Here is a 6,000-nt window from a genome sequence, read left to right as displayed (position 1 = left end):
GTCAGATGCATCATCCATTGTGCCCCGGCCCTGTGCGTACCTACCGCCACCATGCTGCAGAGTTCTGATGTTAACACGGACATGCGCAGCAATGGGTTCATTCACAAGGTGAACAACCAAAGATAATCACCGTCACTGATTCCCTTCCACAGGCCCAACTTTGTGAAGCAGTATCTTTCACTGGCAAAGGAAACACCCTTGTCCTCAGGTGCCTGCTTCAATTCGATCACGATTTCAAGCACCTCACTGTTCTAGTCTCATTTCCAAACACTTTGCTCATAGCCTCAAAAGAAGCTCTGCGGGTATCTGCTTGTTCCACCCGGACAGGCAGTGGTTTGCAGATTCCCACCAGTCCCAATTTGAGTGAAATATTTTTCCCCCTCCACTGATTTGAATCTTAAAGAAGAAGCCGGGGAGCAAACTCCCTTTCTTTTCGACGACATTTCTCATTTTGTACTCGGCAGGGTTCACACCTGCGTGGGGAAACCGCAATGGATTTCAAGTCCGTCGCATTAACCACTCGGCCCACGAATACAGAACCACACTGACAGCTTGACCTCCCAGGTCTGTCTGCCTGTGGAGCTGAGAAAGCGGGAATCATCGCAGAGTTTGTTTGAATCCAATCACTTCACAGTGATTCGAAAGGGTTAAATATCGGCACATGGTGTTTGCAGATATTTAGGTGTTTCACCCCAAAAGATGAAATGAACTTTCAGTGAGAAATTGCAGGAGGAACTCAGCAGGTCAGGCAAAATCTGTGGAAAGAGAATCAGAGGCAACATTTCAAAATTCTGTTTTCACCGACAGGTCCTGTCAAACCTGCCGAGTTTCTCTTTTGGTCTGATCTTCTCAGCACACGCAGTCCCATACGTGAGACATTGATTCAATTCCGAAACCCCTTTATGGAGAAGAATTCCGCTTGGGGAACATTTTCCTGACCCCATTAAAAGCGCACAGCTTCGATACTAAAGAAGGACAGCGACCACAACGCCCCTCGGTGGGCTCGAGCCACTAACCTTTCGGTTAACAGCCGAACGCGCTGACCAATTGCGCAACAGAGACAGGCGCGGTCTTGGGTTGCACCATCGCTTAGTGATTTTATAATTCAGCCTCCCCGCCTCGAATTACAATTGTCGTCTATCAGTTTTACTTTTCCATAATCAAGCCTGGGAAATGTGTTGTGGAGATACCGGGGACAGTCTGCAGACACATCCATGTCACGAGGAACTAGCTTTCTTACTCCGGGGCCGGCGCCCTTCCAGCCTTTCAGTGTTTTGCCTGTTCCCGAGTTCTCTCCTTGGCTCGCAGGGGAGAAGGGGTTTGAATTCCTGATGTGCAGGAACGACAATTCTTTCAATGTCTCAGATCAGTTCATGTGCCGAGAACATCAGAGTCAACCTCCCGGCCTCTTCAACAAGGGGACGGTGTCTGGACTGTCTCTGCTTAATCGGACCAGTCATCTTTCATTCTCCTCTAAATCCGCTTCCCAAAGTGTTTCTGAAGGTTCACAAAGCTGGAGACTGGGATTTCTGTTTTGCTTCATGAACATTTGAACATTGTTCCATTTCCTAACTGACAATATTTTGCCAAAATCTCTTCCAATTGTACGCCTTGCCTCATGTCCAGGGATGAGGAATTTCCATTTTGGGGAGACATTCCCAAGGTGGAGAATGTTCGCTTTGGAGCAAAGAAGGATAACTGGAGATTTCCTGGGGCTGTTGGTCATGATGGGAGAAGAAGCGGTGGGAATGGGCAGTTTAGTGATCAGAAGAACCAATTGCCACTGACCAGAGTCAGTTACCAGAGGACAGGGATTGAAGTTCTTGAATGAAAAGCAGCACTTGTGCCTAATAAACACAGAGAATACTGCAGAGAGCCAACGGGTCGAGCAGCATCTGTGGAAAGGTAAACAGAGCTGACGTTGTGAGTCTGGTACGTTGTTGGTTCAGAACCCGAGTTTCCTGCATGGCAATCAATTCCCAGACATGAGTAAACGGGTCTTTATTGAGACAGGGTTTGTGAAGTTTGAGCGATAATGCAACCAACAGGAAGTCATTTAAAATCGCCAGCGAAGAAAGCATAGCCAGCAGGTTACCACCCTGGGCGGGGGAGCCCCAAAGGATCTCTACGCCAACACCTTAAGTGTTCGGCCACAACTACACGCCCAAAGTTGTGGTCTAAACTTTCTCATGGAATAGTTCTAACAGGAAAGGTGAGTATTGGGATTGTCCTGTCTGCGCCATAGCCCCAACGTTTCCTGTTCCCCTGGATTTGATCAGGACAGAGGAGGCTGATGGGAGATCGAATTGAACTAAACACATTGATGAGAGATAGAGCGGCTGGGAAGGATCCATTCTCATGCGTAGAGAGATTAATAATCAGGGCCGAAAATAAGGAGCCACTTCAAGAAATTTGGGGTTCATTCAGCAAAGCTAATGTATGACTGTTCATAGAAAATTGTGATGAAAGTCTCTCGAGTTATTTTGATGAGAAGTGTTGATGATGCTAATACAATCGATAGGATGAACGTAGATTGGTAAATGTATTTGGTGACAGTTCTGTTCTAGCCCTGTGAGCGAAACCTGGATCTGAAGGAGTAGAAGGGACATTAACAACATCGATCTGAAATTGGACACGTGACAAGAAACAGAGCCATCATGAACAGTTGGCTTTTGAACTGGAGAAGGTTTCTCGTGAAATTCGCTTGAGGCTTGAGGTATGCAAGGTCAAGATAATTTAGGTAAAACACGGAAACGCTATCCTCATTAGCAGACAGTGAACGGATTACAAGACACAAATTAAACATTTTCGACAAGTGATGCAGGGGACTGGGAAGATAAGTATTATAAACTGTGAACAGCAAAGTTCTGGAGCACAACACTAACATTCAAAGACCGAAAACATCCAGGTCCTGATTAATCAGATTGCATTGTGGTGCTTTTTTGCAAAACATCCACTTGCAATGTCCTACAAAAGAGTGACAAAACTCATCCCTGTCAACCCAGGATAGAAAATCCGAAGGAATGAACGTTTGCTGATTTTCTGAAGATTCACAGAGCTTAGACTGGGTTTTGGTGATTGTTTCTTTTCCACTCCCAGGAGCCGCAGTGGTTGAGGCGTTGAGTTGGGGAGAATAAAATGTGCCCGTGAGCAGCGTGTGGGGCTATTTCAGCTTCCCCTCATCTGACTGCGCTGTGAGTTGACTCCGATGTTCTCAGGGACACTTACTGACGCGAGACAGTGAAAGGATTCTCATTCCCGCAGATCGGGAATTCAAACCGTATGCCGGCTTCAGGACAATGAGAAGATTAATTGGGGTGTGTGAAGAAGCTGTGAGCTGCATTTCAAACAGGTAGGTGGAGTCAGATGCATCATCCATTGCGCCCTGGCCCTGTGCGTATCTAACGCCACCATGCTGCAGAGTTCTGACTTTAACACGGACATGCGCAGCAATGGGTTCATTCACAAGGTGAACAACCAAAGATAATCACCGTCACTGATTCCCTTCCACAGGCCCAACTTTGTGAAGCAGTATCTTTCACTGGCAAAGGAAACACCCTTGTCCTCAGGTGCCTGCTTCATTTCGATCACGATTTCAAGCACCTCACTGTTCTAGTCTCATTTCCAAACACTTTGCTCATAGCCTCAAAAGAAGCTCTGCGGGTATCGGCTTGCTCCACCCGAACAGGCAGTGGGTTGCAGATTCCCACCAGTCCCAATTTGAGTGAAATATTTTTCCCCCTCCACTGACTTGAATCTTAAAGAAGAAGCCGGGGAGCAAGCTCCCTTTCTTTTCGACGACATTTCTCATTTTGTACTCGGCAGGGTTCACACCTGCGTGGGGAAACCGCAATGGATTTCAAGTCCATCGCATTAACCACTCGGCCCACGAATACAGAACCACACTGACAGCTTGACCTCCCAGGTCTGTCTGCCTGTGGAGCTGAGAAAGAGTGAATCATCGCAGAGTTTGTTTGAATCCAATCACTTCACAGTGATTCGAAAGGGTTAAATATCGGCACATGGTGTTTGCAGATATTTCGGTGTTTCACCCCAAAAGATGAAATGAACTTTCAGTTAGGAATTGCAGGAGGAACTCAGCAGGTCAGGCAACATCTGTGGAAAGAGAATCAGAGGCAACATTTCAAAATTCTGTTTTCACCGACAGGTCCTGTCAATCCTGCCGAGTTTCTCTTTTGGCCTGGTCTTCTCAGCACACGCAGTCCCTTACGTGAGACATAAATTCAATTCCGAAACCCCTGTATGGAGAAGAATTCCGTTTGGGGAACATTTTCCTGACCCCATTAAAAGCGCACAGCTTCGAAGCCAAAGAAGGACAGCGAACACACCGCCCCTGGGTGGGCTCGAAACACCAACCTTTCGGTTAACAGCCGAACGTGCTGACCAATTGCGCCACAGAGACAGGTGCGGTCGGGGGCCGCACCATCGCTTAGTGATTTTATAATTCAGCCGCCCCGCCTAGAATTACAATTGTCGTCTATCAGTTTTACTTTTCCAGCATCAAGCCTGGGAGATGTGTTGTGGAGATACCGGGGACAGTCTGCAGACACATCCATGTCACGAGGACCTAGCTTTCTTACTCCGGGGCCGGCGCCCTTCCAGCCTTTCAGTGTTTTGCCTGTTCCCGAGTTCTCTCATTGGCTCGCAGGGGAGAAGGGGTTTGAATTCCTGGTGTGCAGGAACGACAATTCATTCAATGTCTCAGATCAGTTCATGTGCCGAGAACATTAGAGTCAACCTCCTGGCCTCTTCAACAAGGGGACGGTGTCTGGTCTGTCTCTGCTCAATCGGACAGGTCATCTTTCATTCTCCTCTAAATCCGCTTCCCAAAGTGTTTCTAAAGGTTCACAAAGCTGGAGACTGGGATTTCTGTTTTGCTTCATGAACATTTGAACATTTTTCCATTTCCTAACTGACAATATTTTTCCAAAATCTCTTCCCAATTGTACGCCTTGCCTCATGTCCAGGGATGAGGAATTTCCATTTTGGGGAGACATTCCCAAGGTGGAGAATGTTCGCTTTGGAGCAAAGAAGGATAACTGGAGATTTCCTGGGGCTGTTGGTCATGATAGGAGAAGAAGCGGTGGGAATGGGCAGTTTAATGATCAGAAGAACCAATTGCCACTGACCAGAGTCAGTTACCAGAGGACAGGGATTGAAGTTCTTGAATGAAAAGCAGCACTTGTGCCTAATAAACACAGAGAATACTGCAGAAAGCCAACGGGTCGAGCAGCATCTGTGGAAAGGGAAACAGAGCTGACGTTGTGAGTCTGTTACGTTGTTTGTTCAGAACCCGAGTTTCCTGCATGGCAATCAATTCCCAGACATGAGAAAACGGGTCTTTATTGAGACGGGTTTTGTGAAGTTTGAGCGATAATGCAACCAACAGGAAGTCATTTAAAATCGCCAGCGAAGAAAGCATAGCCAGCAGGTTACCACCCTGGGCGGGGGAGCCCCAAAGGATCTCTACGCCAACACCTTAAGTGTTCGGCCACAACTACACGCCCAAAGTTGTGGTCTAAACTTTCTCATGGAATAGTTCTCACAGGAAAGGTGAGTATTGGGATTGTCCTGTCCGCGCCATAGCCCCAACGTTTCCTGTTCCCCTGGATTTGATCAGGACAGAGGAGGCTGATGGGAGATCGAATTGAACTAAACACATTGATGAGAGATAGAGCGGCTGGGAAGGATCCATTCCCATGCGTAGAGAGATTAATAATCAGGGCCGAAAATAAGGAGCCACTTCAAGAAATTTGGGGTTCATTCAGCAAAGCTAATGTATGACTGTTCACAGAAAATTGTGATGAAAGCCTCTCGAGTTATTTTGATGAGAAGTGTTGATGATGCTAATACAATCGATAGGATGTACGTAGATTGGTAAATGTATTTGGTGACAGTTCTGTTCGAGCCCTGTGAGCGAAACCTGGATCTGAAGGAGTAGAAGGGACATTAACAACATCGATCTGAAATTGGACACGT

This window comes from Chiloscyllium punctatum, chromosome 36 (genome assembly GCF_047496795.1).
Source record: "Chiloscyllium punctatum isolate Juve2018m chromosome 36, sChiPun1.3, whole genome shotgun sequence".
Taxonomy (NCBI): Eukaryota; Metazoa; Chordata; class Chondrichthyes; order Orectolobiformes; family Hemiscylliidae; genus Chiloscyllium; species Chiloscyllium punctatum.
Note: the sequence above shows the minus strand (reverse complement) of the source record.